At 40.3% G+C, this 18,819-nt stretch overlaps 1 protein-coding gene across 12 annotated transcripts in view; it reads left to right on the top strand.

The window, feature by feature from the left end:
• RPH3AL (rabphilin 3A like (without C2 domains)) overlaps window positions 1-18,819 on the top strand; it is a 413,105-nt gene that overhangs the window by 332,000 nt on the left and 62,286 nt on the right. The window lies entirely within an intron of this gene.

Raw genomic sequence — 18,819 nt, 5'->3', positions numbered from 1 at the left:
ATTAAACATGATTTTTAATATTTGATTCCTTATGCCAAATAAATTACTTTTGTAATTGGCTTCCATAAAATAAAAATAAATACTTTTATGTTAGTTTTTTGGTTGTATACTTCTGGCCACCAGGGGTGTCCCTTCTTGGCCAGAACACATTCCGTCTGGTCAAAATCTCAAATTTTGGTCTCTTGCTTGTAATGGCAAAAGTCTAAACTCAGAAAGTGTTTCTCTGCACTGGGCTTGATTGACAGCTGCAATGAGACTCATTATGAAGCAGCTGCACCAACCAAGCTGCACAGATTAAAGGGGTACTCCGGTGGAATACCTTTTTTTTTTTTTTTTATCAACTGGTGCCAGAAAGTTAAACAGATTTGTAAATTACTTCTATAAAAAAAAATCTCAAGCCTTCCAGTACTTATTAGCTGCTGAATACTACAGAGGAAATTATTTTCTTTTTGGAACACAGTGCTCTCTGCTGACATCACGAGCACAGTGCTCTCTGCTGACATCTCTGTCCATTTTAGGGACTTTCCAAAGCAGCATATGTTTGCTATGGGGATTTTCTCCTACTCTGGACAGTTCCTAAAATGGAAAGAGAGCACTGTGCTTGTGATGTCAGCAGAGAGCTCTGTGTTCCAAAAATAAAATAATTTCCTCTGTAGTATTTAGCAGCTAATAAGTACTGGAAGGATTAAGATTTTTTAATAGAAGTAATTTACAAATCTCATCCGAATGAGAGAAATAATTCAAGCGCACTCACCATGTTAGTTGCTTCTTTTCTACTTCTTTATTCCATATCACATAAGAACAAGGTACAGGGAGGGGACGTGCAAGAGGTAATATGCAGGGCTACGGACCCATCTCGCGCTACAATTGCTTCATAAGGCCCCTTGCATGAAAGCCAACTTCAGGCAACAGCATCCTGTCTGCCATCAGTTGCCATCCCAAACTTGTCATATGTAATCTCCCAATAGAAGAAATTGTCAGTGCCAAGAGGGCCTCGTCTGACAATGTTGCATATGAGGAATCATGCCATAATATAATAATGAGGTTGAGGCAAAGAGGTTATAGTACAAATACACAAAATAGGGCAATAGGTATAGTAGATAGCAAAAATCATAATCTCTACCTCGACTCAGAGGCAGATGGGGCACGTAAAAGAAATAAAATAAATCATGATAAGCGAGGATGAAATCACCCTGTGACCTTTTCTACCCCTTATAGCACACATTTTACCTAGATTAAAAACATTATACAGAAACACTTACCTGTATTATATGATAAAGATGACATCTGCAAAATCTTTAGTGATCGTGTTAGAATTGTGGCCAAAAAAAGGTAGATCCCTACAAGGGATCTAATAGCGATTTCACAACAGGCAACTATAAATGTTCACATTTGAGATGCAACCTCTGCAGTTTTTTTCACCTGCGAATGGTAAAACTTATAGTATAAAATCTTTTATAAACTGTGGAACCACACATGTGGTTTATTCAGCAGTGTGTACTAAGTGCAATGTGCAATATATAGGTTGCACCTCAAGGAAATTAAAAAAGCGTTTCTATGAATATTTTCATGTACAACAAGGGGATAATAGTGGTTCTTGTGCACTCTCAGGTTTAAGTAGACATATATGGGAGGTGCATGCAGGGGACCCACAGTATATTCAGGTTACAGTAATAGAACGTGCCCCTCGCCCCCAGCAAGGAGGGGATTGGCCTCATGCAGTATTTAAAAGAGAAGCTTTCTGGATATTAAGGTTGGATTCACGTTACCCACAAGGCTTGAATTCTCACAATGATTTGTCATATTTTTATTGATTTTTCTACTGATTTTTTTAAATTGTTTTATTGTTGAACCATTTCTTTTTCTTTGTATTTAGTTTGAAGGAAAGAGAGAAGGTAAAAGGAGAAAAAAATAAAATAAAAAATGTTCATACCACATAGCGCTGTATGCAGTAACATATGGTAGCTTAGGTTACTATGTTTTTTTTACAAGAATGGGTTAATCTATCTAACTGCTGTAATCCCTCCCAGGAAGTGAGGACAGACTCCAACTTCCAGGTGGTGTGCAGGAAGTTCCATGTGTTGTTTGGTATGGAGTATATAAGATCTGTAAATTCTTTCCTCCTCTGCCATGACTAAGGACCTATTGGTCCGAAACACATCGGCGTAAGGGGTTTTTACTCTCACTGGGTGTTTTTTCTTTAAGTGTTTTTTTTTTTAAATGGATTAATAAACCTTGGACTTTTATCCTATCTATGTTTGGGAGCTGGATACCTTTTCTGTTCATCAAAGCCTGCACAGATTAAAGCAGAACAGACCCTCACTGAAAGAAGCACAGACTGAAAGAGCTTGGGGTCTGCTGTTCATCACAACACTGCAACAATGTGAGGGCGCAAGTTGTCCCCCATTTAGGCTTCAGTGACATCATGACTGCTAGGAAATGCCCACTTTCTTCTGCTGGAAGATTTCACTATGTGAGCAAAAAGAAAGGTATGATACACAGCCTTTTAAAGCTCTGAAATGTTTTCTAAGGGTGGGAGGGGTGTTAAGAGTAGTTAGGCAAGATAGCCTGAGTTAGTTAAGAAAAGTTTATTTAGTGAACAGTACTCTTTAAAGGGGTATTCCGGCCAAAAAACATCTTATCCCCTTTCCATTGAATCAGTGTTCGGGTGGCAGGAGGCAGGTAAGGGGACCCTCCTCTGCCATTTTGGCCCGTGAAACCAAGAGCTCCACTGAGCTGCCGGCATCTTCCACTATCACTTTAGTCGGTATTGATCACAGCGTTTAAAGGGTTAAATGCCAGGCAGCAGCATAAGCAGTGAGTGTGAGGCTACTGATGATGCCGTGCTCGATTCATGCAGAGCAGGTCCTGGCTGCTGAATCGGGCCATACTGTGCTGCTGTACAAATGTATTATAAACACCAAAAGAGAGACCATACAACAACAATGTTAATAGAAATGTAGACAAATTTTATTAGAATACAACAATGGTATAAAAACATATAAAAGACATTTATATGTGAAGGTACCACAAAGACTCAGGCAGAAGAGAAGAGAATGAGAGTACTCCTACAGAAAATTCATTTATACATGTAGCAAAAGTGCCAAGTCCGATGCCTGGGAAAAAAAAAATGCCTCCAGTAATAGCCGACTGATATATCAAATCACTAAGAAACTACCGCGTTGTGCTGGCAAATGCAGGAGACATGTAGTCTCAAGCCTATGTCTGCATCAACACTGATGGCTACACTAAGAAGGTGCAAGGAAATAAAGTACAAAAGTATATATATATATATATATATATATATATATATATATATATATATATATATATAAAATATGAAAACCATACAAGTACATGACCAGAGCACCCAAGGAGTACCTCTCACCTCTTACCCCAAACGCGTTTTTGCAAACAATGGCTTCATCAGGGGCCTTTATTTCCTTGCACCTTCTTATTGTAGCCATTAGTGTTGATTGAGACATAGGTTTGAGACTACATGTCTCCTGCATATGCCAGCACAACACAGTAGTTTCTTAGTGATTTGATAGATCACTCCGCTATTACTGGAGGCATTTTTTTTCCCAGGCATGGGATTTCGCACTTTTGCTACATGTATAGATGAATTTTTTGTAGGAGTACTCTCATTCTCTTCTCTTCTGCCTGAGTCTTTGTGGTACCTTCACATATGTATGTCTTTTATATGTTTTTATACCATTGTTGTATTCTAATAAAATTTGCCTCCATTTCTATTAATGTTGTTGTTTGGTCTCTCTTTTGGTGTTTATAATCTATGTCGGCCATATCATATTGATTATATGATAGCCACATTTTTTCTTTGACAGTACGAATGTATTGCAGCATAGTATAATCTGAAAAAAGTGTAAAAAATAAAATAAAAAGTTCTTAAATAAAAGTATGAAGCGTAAAAAAATAAATAAATGCCCCTTTCCCAATAAAAGCCCTGTATTATCACCAAAAAGATCACAATCACAAATCATATACATAATAGGTATTGCCACGTCTGTAAGGACATTAATTATAAAACTATAATGTAAATGATCTCGTACAGTCAAAAAAAACCCACTAAATTCGCCTATTTTGGTGCAAATAACGGAATAAAAAAGATCAAAAGGTAGCACATATTGCAAAAATGAAACCAATGAAAAGTACAGCTCATCCCGCAAAAAATAAGCCCTCACTCAATGGCATCAGATGAAAAATAAAAATGTTACAGCTGTTGGAAAAGGAATGGCAGAAAAATAATTTTACTCAGAAAAGGAAAAAGAACATAGAAAGCTATATAAAATGGGTATCGCCATAATTCTGACCCACAGAATAAATATAACATTAATTTTACCGCAGAGATTAGCAAATCGAAGCAGATGAACCCGAATTCGTTACGAATTTCAGGATTTATTTGATTCGCAACGAATGCGAATATCGCCGCAATTATATTGCGCAAATCACTTCATTAAACTCCATTTTACAGTGTTCCATGCTCCAGGACACCTAAAATGGGGGATCCACATGCCAGTACATGGGGCAGGGGATGCTGGGAAGGCGGGAAGGCAAGGCAGGAAGGGAGGTAGTCGGGATGACCCTGAATCACATGCGGGATGCAGCCTATCAGCATTCATTCACCCCTGTGATGTCACAGCCCTATATAATCGGCAGCCATTTTGCGGCAGCTCATTTCATGCCATTCATGGCAGAGAGAGAGGACGGCTGCGTGTCTGTGTGTGTTACACAGACACGCTGAATTGATCATACCGCAGCGTTCCACTTCTAATTGCTAGTCACTAAAAAAATACAGAGTTTTTAATGCGTATTGTAGCTCATTATTCTGCCCTCATCAGTGGGGATCAAAAGTTTGGGCACCCCAAGTAAAACATTTGTATTAATGTGCATAAAGAAGCCAAGGAAAGATGGAAAAATCTCCAAAAGGAATCAAATTACAGATTATTGTAATATGTCAACAAAAGTTAGATTTTATTTCCATCATTTACACTTTCAAAATAACAGAAAACAGAATTTATAGCATGCACTGCCCCCTTTGCAAAGCTGAGACCTGCCAGTGTTATGGATTGTTCTCCATCATCATCTGGGAAGACCAGGTGATGTCAATCTCAAAGGTTTTAAATGCCCAGACTCATCTGACCTTGCCCCAACAATCAGCACCATGGGTTCTTCTAAGCAGTTGTCTAGAAATCTGAAACTGAAAATAGTTGACACTCACAAAGCTGGGAAGGCTATAAGAAGATAGCAAAACGTTTTCAGATGTCAATATCCTCTGTTCGGAATGTAATTTAAGAAATGGCAGTCATCAGGAACAGTGGAAGTTAAAGCAAGATCTGGAAGAACAAGAAAAACATCAGACAGAATAGCTCGCAGGATTGTGAGAAAAACTATTCAAAACCCACGTTTGACTGCACAATCCCTCCAGAAAGATCTGGCAGACACTGGAGTTGTGGTACACTATTCCACTATAAAGAGATACTTGTACAAATATGGTCTTCATGGAAGAGTCATCAGAAGAAAACCTCTTCTACGTCCTCACCACAAAAATCAACGTTTGAATTTTGCAAATGAACATATAGACAAGCCTGATGCATTTCGGAAACAAGTTCTGTGGACCGATGAGGTTAAAATTGAACTTTTTGGCCAGAATGAGCAAAGGTACGTTTGAGGAAGAAGGGGAACAGAATTTAATGAAAAGAACCTCTGTCCAACTGTTAAGCATGGGGGTGGATCAATCATGCTTTGGGGTTGTATTGCAGCCAGTGGCACAGGTAACATCTCACGAGTAGAAGGAAAAATGGATTCAATAAAATTTCAGCAAATTTTCGATGCTAACTTGATGCCATCTGTGATAAAGCTGAAGTTAAAGAGAGGATGGTTTCTACAAACGGATAATGATCCTAAACATACCTCGAAATCCATGGGGGATTACATCAAGAGGCATAAACTGAAGGTTTTGTCATGGCCTTCACAATCGCCTGACCTCAACATAATCTATGGATAGACCTTAAAAGAGCAGTGTGTGACAGACAGCCCAGAAATCTCAAAGAACTGGAAGACTTTTGTAAGGAAGAATGGGCAAAGATACCTCAAACAAGATTGAAGACTCTTGGCTGGCTACAAAAAGCGTTTACAAGCTGTGATACTTGCCAAAGGGGTCAGTTCAAGATATTAACTCTGCAGGGTGCTCACACTTTTGCAGACGCCATTTTTTTGTTTTCTGTTATTTTGAGTGTAAATGATGGAAATAAAATTTCACTTTTGTTGACATATTATAAGAATGTCTAATCTGTAATTTGATGCCTTTTGGAGATTTTTCCATCTTTCGTTGGCTTCTTTATGCACATTAATACAATTTTTTACCTGGGGTGCCCAAACTTTTGATTCCCACTGTTCATCTAGTGTACCATTTTGTACCTGTTAATCTGTCAAGGGCTTACATACTGTGAAAGTCCAAGCACTAGTACTCACCTGCTGGTGTTTTACAAAAATACAGAGTTTTTAATGCATATTGTAGCGCATTTTTCTGCCCTCATCAGTGCATACCGCATACATACATCTAAGTAGTGTACTATTTTGTACCTGTTAATCTGTCAAGGGCCTACATACAGTATAAGGACAGCCAAAAGTAATCACCAGCTGGTGAGAGTTTTTAGGCTCATTGTAGCGCATTTTGTAGTGCATACCACATACCTACATCAAAGCAGTCTATTATTTTGTATCTGTAAATCTGTAACAAGTCTAGATACTGGAAAAAGTGCAGGCAAAAGTAATCACCAGCTGGTGTTTTACGAAAATACGTTTTCCAAGTGTACTGTAGCGCATTTTTTTGCCCTCATACGTGCATACCACATACCTAAATCTAAGTAGTGTGCCATTTTGTACCTGTTAATCTGTAAAGGGCCTACATACTGTGAAAGTCCAAGCAATAATACTCACTGGCTGGTGTTTTACAAAAATACAGAGTTTTTAGGCATATTGTAGTGCATTTTTCTGCCTTAATCAGTGCATGCGGCATACCTACATCTAAGTCGTATACTATTTTGTACTTGTTAATCTGTCAAGGGCCTAGACACTGTGAAAGAACAGCCAATAGTGCACACCTGCTTCTGTTCTAGACAAATACTGTTTTAAGTGTAGTGAAGCGTATTGTACTCCCCCTCATATACGCAATAAGTGTGTCAGGAAGAGTATTGCCAGGACGTGCACCGAGGAGTGGCAGAGGCCTAAATTCATCAGGCGCAGGCAGAGGTCGCAGCATAGTAGGGGTGTGTGGCAGCCGGTGTCGCAGCGAGAGGCCTGAGCTCCCGGTGTCAGCTAGCAGTCGTTTCGCGACCAGCAACCCAGTAGCCGTGATTGATCGGTTCGCTCGGTTATCCACTTCATCTCAAGTGACATCCTGTGGGATGCCCCCAGTCAACAGTCGGTGGGTTCCTCACACTCAACCCTCAGTTGGCATGGCCCTCATGCTTGTGCTGCCACCTCCAGGCTCTGTCATTGTGTGCTGCTCTATGGTCTCCTCATGCTAATGCTTCCACCTCCAGGCTCTCTCATTCTGCTGCTCTATGTTCTCCTCATGCTAATGCTACCACCTCCACGCTCTGTCATTGTGCCACCATATCGTCTCCTCATGCTGATGCTACCACCTCCAGGATCTGTCCTTGTGCTGCCAAATGTTCTCCTTATGCTGATGCTACCACCTCCAGGCCCTGTCATTGTGCCACCATATGGTCTCCTCATGCTGATTCTGCTACCTCCAGGCTCTCTAATTGTGCTGCTCTGTGGTCTCCTCATGCTGATGCTACCACCTCCAGGCTCTCTCATTGTGCTGCCATGGATACTGCAAAACATAATTAAGGTGCTGGTCCCCAGTTTCAGAAATTCCTTGCATTAGGGTCACTTTCAGGACTCATGATGCCACCTCCAGGCTGTGCCATTCAACCACCTCCAGGCTGTGCCATTCAGACACTATATGGGCTCCTTATGCTTTCCCCACCTCCGGGCTGTGTCATTCAGCCAATGTATTGTTTTCTGATGCTGCTGGGACTGTCTTGGACATTACCTACAATTTTTTTATGGTAGCAATAGCAAACATACATGCTCATTAAAGATTTCAACATTGATCTGTTAATATTAGGGGTTGTGAAGCCCTCTTATATACACAACCTGCTGCCTGATCCAGGCTGTGTGTTTCAGGAACTACTTGGCTTACTAATGCTGCTGGGCCTGTGCCTAAATTTTTGGGATGTTAGCACTAGCTAACATACATGTTCTATACAGATTTAAATATTCACCTTTTAATGTTAGGGGTTATTAAGCCCTCTTGTGTACTTCTGCTGCTGCCTGATCCAGGCTGTGTGTTTCAGCAACTATATGGTTTAGTGATGCTGCTGGGCCTGTGCCTACATTTTTTTTATGTTAGCCCTAGCTAACATACATCTTCTATACAGATTTCAACATTAACATAATGTTAGGGGTTATGAAGCTCTCTTGTAAACTCATGCTGATGCCTGCTCCAGACTGTGTGTTTCAGGAACTACTTGGCTTAATTATGCTGCTGGGCTTGGGCCTTACATTTTTGAATGTTAGCACTAGCTTACATACATGCTTAATTGAGATTTCAACATTTATCTTTCAATCTTAGGGGTTATGAAACCCTCTTGTGCACTCCTGCTGCTGACTGCTCCTGTCTGTGTTATTCAGCAACTACATGGTTTAATGATGCTGCTGGGCCTTGGACATTACCTGTATATGTTTATGGTAGCACTAGGTAGCATACATCTTCAATGGAAATTTCAAAATTCGTCTTTTATTCTGAGAGATTGTGGGGCCCTTTATGTCTCCTCATCTGCCGCTAACTCCAGGCTGTGCCATTCAGACACTATATAGTCTCCTCATGCTTCAGGCACCTCCAGGCTGTGTCATGCAGCCACTATATGGTCTCCATATATTGACTGTGTGTTGTAGGAAACATGTGGCTATCCTCGATGTACTCTCCCAGCATTATTGCCATGTTGATACCAGACCAGTAATAAAAGGAATATTGCCAAGGACTAGCAGAAACAGGGAACTGTGGATACTGACCATCGGCTGTTGGAATTGACTGACTATCCCAGGTGGTAGATTTACCACATTGAAGTTCCTAATTTCCAGCAGGCTTTAAGTCGTTCATGCTTTGTTGTGGTTCTTCAATTGCAGAATTAAGTTGTATCATGTTTTCCTGTTCCTCCAATGAGCTAATGTCACTGGAACACACAATACTCATATTGTCATCTAATGAAGGATCCTTTTCTTCAGAGAACGTATCTATCATTTTATTATTTTGAATGTCAGGTGGTATTCTGACAATTTTTGTGAAGCCCTGGGGTCTCCTCATGCTTCAGCCAACCCCAGGCTGTGCCATTCAGACACTATATGGTCTCCTCCTATTGATGCCACCTCCAGGCTCTGTCATTGTGCTGACATGTGACATGGGACTCCTTGTTAAATTAGGTCCTTTGTACCCACACACCGTGGGCCCTGGCCACTAAAACTTGGGAGTTAAAAGTTCCATTTCAAAATCCTCAATTTCAATTTAAAAATCTTAGATTTCTATTTATAATTCTTGTATTTCAATGGGCTCCTTATGCTTTCCCCACCTCCAGGCTGTGTCATTCAGCCAATATATCGTTTTCTGATGCTACTGGGACATTAACTCCAAATATGTTTTGATAGCACTAGCTAACATAAATGCTTAATTGAGGTTTCAAGCTTGATCTTTCAATGTAAGGGGTTATGGACTTGGGCCTTAAATTTTTGGATGTTTAGCACAAGCTAAATACATGCTTAATAGAAATGTCAAGATTGATCTTTCAGTGTAAGGGGTTATGAAACCCTCTGGTGTACTGCTGATGCCTGCTCCTGACTGCTGCTGTGTCTTTCAGGAACTACTTGGCTTACTGATGCTTCTGGGCTTGGGCCTTAAATTTTTAGATGTTTAGTACGAGCTAAATATATGCTTAAAGAGTACCTGTCATCAACTAAAACTTTTAATATGTTGTTCATAATCATTAATGAAGACATATTGTAATATATCTTCTTTAAAAAATGTTAATATTTATACAATTTTTTTCATTTTATACTTTTGGCCACTAGGGGTCTCTCTTCTATGCCTGGTCTGCAGGCAGCTTCCTATGCTTTTCATAGTAAGTGTACAGCTTTTAGGACTAATGCTGAAAGGGCTCTGGTCCTTCCACAGGAAGTTCAGTACTGTGAGCTACAAGCCTGCACATGCCTCTCATATAACAGAGGCCAGTCACCTCCCCCTCCCCCCTGCTCTGTGTTCTCCCTGCCCCTCACCACACGTTATCTTATAGATTGTATTATCTCACTACACTCCCTGCTCTGTGCCCCCCCCGACATTCATCTTAATTACTGCCTCTGTAATTGCTCCCACCGCCCCTTGTTCTCAGCATTGACTTTTTAGTGCAGAGAGACCCAGGAGAGAGAGAGAGACAGAGGCTGCCGTCCCTCCCCTGTAGTTAATTTGTATGCACACTGCAGAGCAGTGTTTCCCAACCAGGGTGCCTCCAGCTGTTGCAAAACTACAACTCCCAGCATGCCCGGACAGCTGTTGGCTGTGTGGGCATGCTGGGAGTTGTATTTTTGCAACAGCTGGAGGTACCCTGGTTTGGAAACACTGCTGCAGAGGGAGAGCAGCATACAGGAAGACTGGCAGAAGCGGAGTCCCGGCCAGGCTTCATGTGATATCATGCCTGCCGGGACCCGCCTCCTTCCACCCCTCAGAAAGACAGTGCTCCTGAGCTAATGAAGAGGGATAAAAAAAGGTATTTCCACAGCGTTTTAAACCTCAATAAACACAGGGATAGGCATAATTAGAGTAAGGGACAGATGGGGAGGGAGATCAGGGAAAGTTTAGTTGCTGTCAGGTACTCTTTAATAGAAATGTCAACATTGATCTTTCAGTGTAAGGGGTTATGAAACCCTCTGGTGTACTGCTGATGCCTGCTCCTTACTGTGTGTTTAAGGAACTACTTAGATTATTTTTTTTATTATTCCAAAATGTTTTATTGTTTTTAAACATTATAGAAAAGTTGTACAAACTTAGATGTAGAGTCATACAGAAGACAAAAAGTTTTCAGACATCAAAACAGTAGAGCAATGCAGTTGCTATGCAAATAGTACTATTGTCCTCCAGAGGTTAGTAACTAAGCAATATGTCATGAATGCGAAGTAACTGCATAGACAACAGTAATACATGGTAACCTAAATATGCCTGGAGGCATGTAAAAGAGAAAGTTACAAAACAGAACAAGAATAAGAAATCTTGGCGTATATTATCAATCAGCTATATTAAGTATGCTTCGGATAGTGAGGAGTCGACATCCAGGAGTTCCAACGTTTGAACTACTTGGCTTATTGATGCTGCTGGGCTTGGGCCTTACATTTTTGGATGATAGCACTAGCTAACATGCATCTTCAATAGAGATTTCAACATTCACCTTTTAATGTTAGGGGTTGTGAATCCCTCTTGTGTACTGATGCTGCTGCCTGTTCCTGTATGTGTCATATAGCAACTACATGGTTTAGTGATGCTGCTTAGCCTAGGACATTACCTATATATATTTATGGTAGCACTAGGTACCATAAATCTTCAATTGCAATTTCAAAATTCATCTTTTATTGTTAGAGATTGTGAGGCCCCATTGTCTCCTCATCTGCCACCCACTCCTGGATGTGCCATTCAGGCACTATATGGTCTCCTCATGCTTCAGCCAACTCCAGGCTGTGCCATTCAGGCAATATGTGGTTTACTGATGCTGCTGGGACTAGGTCTGGAAATAAAAATGTTGTTATGGTAGCACTAGCTACCCAAAATCTTCGGTTTAAAATTCAGAATTAATCTTATAAGGGGACATTTATCAATGTTTGCTTATGTATTCCTTTTTTAAGTAATTTTTTTCTTACATTTTTTTTGCTTATGTGCGACTTATTTATCAACTGCTTTCAGCCTGTTAATAAGTTTCTTTCATGTAAGCAATTTTTCTTTTTTTGCTTTGGTAGTGGCTTTTTCTGCTCCATGTCTGAGCTGGAGTAATTTTAGTAGCTTTTTTCATGCAATGTGACTTTATTTGCGACTTTCGCACTTGATAAATCTCTGACCACTGCAAGTCAAAAAACACTTTTTGCTTTGGTTAGCAAGATTTTTTTCTTTTGCTTAGGACACTGAACAAGCAAAAAGTCGCAGAAAAAAAGAGTAGCGCATGTGTGACTTTTTTGCGACAATTTTAAGCAAAAAAAAACAAAAAACTTACTAAATGCTTTGATAAATGTCCCCCATAATCTTAGGGATTGTGAAGGCCCAGTGTCTACTCATGCTGCTGCCAACTTCTGGCTGTGCCATTCAGCCACTAAATGGTCTCTGCATGCTGCCAACACCTCCACGCTGTGTCATTCAGCCACTATATGGTCTCCTCATGCTTCAGCCTCATCCAAGCTGTGTCATTCAGCCACTATATGGTCTCCTCATGCTGCCAACAGTCCACACTGTGTCATTCAGCCACTATATGGTCTCCTCATGCTGCCAACACCTCCATGCGTTGTCATTCAGCCACTATATGGTCTCCTCATGCTGCCAATACCTCCACGCTGTGTCATTTAGCCACTATATGGTCTCCTCATACTGATGCCACCTCCAGGAACTGTCATTGTGCCGCTCTTCGGCAGTGATTCTAAAAGCGATGCCGGTAATCTGCATGTTATTCTGAATAACAGGATTATTTCACTACCCCAGCACACTCCATATGCATGTTAGAACACAGCAAAGTGTTCTACACCCCTATTGAGGCTCTCTGTAGGCCAGAAATAGCCATTTTTAATATAGATTAGCCGCAAAATAAATTTGGATCAAAACAAATTTTTTTGAAAAATTCGGCGACTCATCCGAATCAAATTTTTTAAAAGTTCGCTCATCTCTAATGTACACCTTTCAAAAAAAATAAAAATAAAAAATGCCAGAAATTCTAAAATTTTTCACAATATTGTGGAGTTTTTAACAAAAAATGCTGCATATGTCAACAAAAATGAACCACTTATATAAAGTACAATATGTCACGAAAAATCATTCTCAGAATCGCTCTGCTCAGAAAAAGCATTCTAAAGTTGCTACCATTTAAAGAGACACATGTCAAGTAAAAAAAAAAAAAGAGCCTGGTCATTAAGGTAAAAAATGGGTCCGTCCTTAAAGGGTTTATCCAGGAAAAAACTTTTTTTTACATATCATGTGGCTCCAGAAAGGTAAACAGATTTGTAAATTACTTCTATTTAAAAATCTTAATCCTTTCAGTACATATGAGCTGCTGAATTTGAGCTGTTTTTTTCTGTCTAAGTGCTCACTGATGACACCTGTCTCGGGAACTGTCAAGAGTAGAAGCAAATCCCCATAGCAACCCTCTTGTATTCTGTGCAGTTCTCGAGACAAGCAGGGATGTCAGCAGGGAGCACTGTTGCCAGAGAGAAAAGAACAACTCAACTTCAGCAGCTGATAATTATTGGAAGGATTAAGATTTTTTAATAGAAGTAATATACAAATCGGTTTAACTTTCAGGAGCCAGTTGATATTCCCTTATGAATCGGACAACATCCCCATAGAACCAAGGAGTGTGCCAGTTGTAAGAGATGGAGCTGTCCCACTTGTCCTAGCCAAACCTCTTCCAGTGGGGCAGAAGAAACAGGCGAGACATGGACCTACCCACGGAGCCTTTCATCTAGCCAAAAGTGTCTAAATATTTTGTGAAACACATAACACACTGCTCAAAAAAAAATAAAGGGGACACTTAAACAACACAATGTAACACTTCTGTGAAATCACACTATCCACCCCAGGAAGCAACACTGATTGACAATGAATTTCACATGCTGTTGTGCAAATGGAACAGACAACAGGTGGAAATTATAGGCAATTAGCAAGACACCCCCAATATAGAAATGGTTCTGCAGGTGGTGACCACAGACCACTTCTCAGTTCCTATGCTTCCTGGCTGATGTTTTGGGCACTTTTGAAAGCTGGCAGTGCTTTCACTCTAGTGGTGGCAGGAGACGGAGTCTACAATCCACACAAGTGGCTCAGGTAGTGCAGCTCATCCAGGATGGTACATCAATTCGAGCTGTGGCAAAAAGGTTTGCTGTGTCTGTCAGCGTAGTGTCCAGAGCATGGAGGTGCTACCAGGAGACAGGCCAGTACATTAGAAGACATGGAGGAGGCTGTAGGAGGGCAACATGTGACAGATTTGACAGAGTCTGGAGATGCTGTGGAGAACGTTCTGCTGCCTGCAACATCTTCCAGCATGACCGGTTTGGCGGTGGGTCAGTAATGGTGTGGGGGGGCATTTCTTTGAGGGGGACACCCAGCCCTCCATGTGCTTTCCAGAGGTAGCCTGACTGCCATTAGGTACCGAGATGAGATTCTCAGACCCCTTGTGAGACCATATGCTGGTGCAGTTGGCCCTGGGTTCCTCCTAATGCAAGACAATGCTAGACCTCATGTGGCTGGAGTGTGTCAGCACTTCCTGCAAGAGGAAGGCATTGATCCTATGGACTGGCCCGCCAGTTCCCCAGACCTGAATCCGATTGAGTACATCTGGGACATCATGTCTCGCTCCATCCACCAACGCCACGTTGCACCACAGACTGTCCAGGAGTTTGCGGATGCTTTAGTCCAGGTCTGGGAGGACATCCCTCAGGAGACCATCCGCCACCTCATCAGGAGCATGCCCAGGCGTTGTAGGGAGGTCATACAGGCACGTGGAGGCCACACACACTGCTGAGCCTCGTTTTGACTTGTTTTAAGGACATTACGTCAAAGTTGAATCAGCCTCTAGTGTGGTTTTTAACTTTGATTTTGAGTTTGACTCCATATCCAGACCTCCATGGGTTGATAAATTTGATTTCCCTTGAAAATTGTGTGTGATTTGTTGTCAGAACATTCAACTATGTAAAGACGAAAGTATTTCATACGATTAGTTCATTCATTCAGATCTAGGATGTGTTATCTTAGTGTTCCCTTTATTTTTTTGAGCAGTGTAAATGTGTTTCAAATCATTTAAGCCAATTCTTCCATTCACATTGCCCCAGAATTCTAGAGCCTTTGCAATGGGAAATTATGCCTTATAATTTTTTTTTAGTTAAAGTTGCACCAAAAGCTGAACAAAAAAATCTGAAACAAAATTTGCACAATTTAAAGAAAAAAACAAAAACAAAACACTGTTTAGCTTAGCTTTCATTTCTCAAATTACTTTGGTAAAATGAAAGCTGATTGGCTGCTAAGTATGAATCAGAAAAATCTGGGTCATATGTGAATCCGACCGTAGGCTGGTCATGTGAGTAAAATCTCGTAGGCTGGTCATGTGAGTAAAATCTCGTAGGCTGGTCATGTGAGTAAAATCTTATCTGGTAATTAATTTCTTTTAAATACAAAATCTACTACATCATTAATCTTTAAAGCCATAAAACATGCATAATCTTTATATATGGGTACTGTATTGTAAATTTAACTTGCGGAGTGTTGTATTAAAAAGGATTCATGAAGTAGTTTTAGTCGTTCTGTGTGTTGCATATTTTGTAATTTTAAATGAAAAGTAAACATGGATCCAATACATGTTTACTCAAGCCTTAGTGCTGTTTTTCCTACCTTGCAAACACACAAAGTAATTTAAATTTGATATTCACACCTGTAATCCCAAGGTATTTAGTCAATTGTTTGTTGCATTATTTCAAACTAGGTAATTAATTCAAACTGTACTGCAAGCGCAAAGTTAATATTTAATGACATTTTTGTTTTGTGATTGTCTTTTAAATTAAAATCCTAATTTAGGGTCTTACTAGAATAAGTTTGATGTTGGTCTCTTTCTTGACTGGAGGCTTTCTGTATTATTTAACATTTTAATCAGTGGCATATCATCAGGGCACATTAATAATATCTTATTATCTTTGTATAACCAGTTTTAAAGTAACAGCTTGACTTGAACATTTAAGGGTCTGTTCACATTCTGTTTTTTGCATGCCTAGCATGTACACTTGGAAAGCTTCCAGCATACACATTAAATGTGTCCATGGCCTCCCACTGCTAAACAGAAGACATGTCTGGTTGGTATACCACACAAATAAAAAAGGCTGCTACTTTTTAACATGTAGCCAGTAGTAACAGATTCTACTATATGATGTCCACTACAAGCATCTGTCTATGGTCTGAGTAGGGTTGTTGTTTGTTTATTTTTTATTTTTTTTAAATATGTGATTTGCTGAATGGGCAGATCCTGTCTACACGGCAGATTATTAGATTTAGTAAGAAGAGAACCGAAAGTTTGGAAAACCACAGCAGCAGGGGATCCAGATTGGTATTTCTCTGTTTTTTCCCCCTCTGCCACCCGGGTCACATATTAAATAAAAAAAAACCTCTCTGACCTAGTAACCCCTTTAAGTGCATAAGCCATGAGATTTTTATGAATGATATTTTAAACCAGTAGTGGGAAACATCCTGCCTGTGGGCCTTATATGGGTCATTTGTCTGGTCTGCCAGAGGTACCCAATTAGCGCTGGGCAAGAACCCGCCAGGGGTGCCACAGCCATCCAGTGGGAAAGATTGTGACAGCCACAAGTGTCCTAGGCTGGGATGTTTCTAGGCTGCAATCGGCATCATTACCACTAAAAGCCGTAAGTGTCTCTTACTGCGGGATGCTCACAGTGAGTAATAAGAAATGAGAAGCATATATAAAAAATGGAAAAAGCACAGACGGAGCGCCACATAGGGTAATAACGTAGAAAATATCCAAATGTGTGTACCAACTAGAAAATCAACTGCTCACTTTTGTGTGTTGTGGGATAACCACAACTCCGTGCGAGGCGTATCAATCCAACTTTGGAGAGAACTAAATTCTGTTAGAGAGGTTCTATGCAGCTATGATTCACTGTAGTACCCTTCACTGGCAAGCAGGGGAGTCAGTATAAGCAACTGAGAAATAAACTTGCCAAAAAACTTGTGTCTCAAAATAGTGCAAAATGAACCAAAACCAATCCAAAAATGAATGACATTTAGTCCACTATGAACACGTTTTTTGAGGATAACAGGACAAAAGTGAATGTGAAATGGGAAGGTGAGTATGTTTGTTTTTTCCTTTTCTTTCTTTCTTTCTTTTTTAAAAACTTCAGGGGGAACTCTACAGACAGGGAGAGCCCTACATACAGGGAGTGAGCTACCTTCAGGTGAGGGGGAAGGGGTCCTGTTTCTTAGATTTTTCTAAGCTTTTTAAATTGATGTAAAAAAATTATCCCTTTTTGAGAAAGAGTAGCAACAGATTTTGTGTCTAGAAATTGAAAAAGCCATGGATTCTTGTAAGCTGTTAAAAACTATTTTCATTTTGGGGTGTAGCCGGAGGATTGGCATCCTAGAAAATGCACAAAAGTGATAGAACACCCTCTATGCCCTGCTTATTCATAAGTAGTGTAAAACAGAAAAAAAACTGCCACACTTAAAGGGTTACTCCGCTCCCCAGCGCCCGGACATTGAGTTCCTGAATGCTGTGTGCGGGCTCCCGTGTTCACGCCCGCCCCCTTGTTATGTCACGCCCCCTCATGTGACGGCCATTGTGCCCCCTTCCCATAGACTTTCATTGATGGGGCTGGCCGTGACGTCACAAGGGGTGGGCCTGAACACGGAAGCCCGCACACAGCGTCCAGGAACTCAATGTTCCGGTGTGAGGTGGAATTTTGCGGATGCTGGGGAGCAGAGTAACCCTTTAACTTCCAATTAATACAGATTTTGCACAGACAGGACAGATACAGAACCCTCTCTTCTGCTTTATTACAATTATTATATGTTTTGTTTTGTTCCTATCTGTGTTGACTGCTTAGTGTCCCTCGCAGAGATCTTCACCTAACACCTGCTATCTCTATAATGGCTACTAGTACTATGTGCATAGGCTTTTGGGCTAGATTTCTACACAGGTTTTTTTTTTTTTTTTTTTTTGGGGGGAGTTTGGGAGCCAAAGTCAGAAGTTTATTCCAAAAGAATGGGAAATATAAAGGAATGACTTATTCTTCCTACTGGATCCACTTCTGACTTGGCTGAATGTGACAGCTCTTGTTTTTGTCCATTTGTCCATTTGACCTGCTGTAAAGCATATCACTTAATGCTGTTAAAACCAGCTGGAGCAAGATGGCTGCCCCCATTATATTGCACAAAAAAATTTATAAAAAACACATGCTACATGATCTCCCTTTAAACACCTTTTGTCAGTACATTATATGGTAAAATAAATGATGCTATAAAAATACAATTCATCTCACAAAAAACTATCTAACATATAGCTATGCTGATGAAACATGCGAAAGTTAAAGGTGTCTGAATGTAGGGATAAAAACAAATATATCAACAAAAATCTATGCTATCATCATATAATGTATATAGAACATGATGAGTGTAAAGTACTTAGTAAGTATAGCGATGCTATGCAGGTATTATTATGCAATTATTACAAAACACTTAGCAATATTTTGCAATGCTCAGAAAATAATCAAACATAGTGGTTAAACAAATAACTTTAGGGTTAAATGGGTACTCCAGTGGAAAACATTTTTTTTTAAATCAACTGGTGCCAGAAAGTTGAACAGATTTGTGCATTATTTAAAAATCTTAATCCTTCCAGTACTTATCAGGTGCTGTATACTCCACAGAAAGTGGTATTTCTTTCTGGAATTTTTTTTCAATCTGACCACAGTGATCTCTGCTGACACCTCTTTCCA

Source organism: Hyla sarda, chromosome 2 (assembly GCF_029499605.1).
Source record: "Hyla sarda isolate aHylSar1 chromosome 2, aHylSar1.hap1, whole genome shotgun sequence".
In the NCBI taxonomy this organism is placed as follows: Eukaryota; Metazoa; Chordata; class Amphibia; order Anura; family Hylidae; genus Hyla; species Hyla sarda.
Note: the sequence above shows the minus strand (reverse complement) of the source record. Positions and strands in the feature narration are given on the sequence as shown.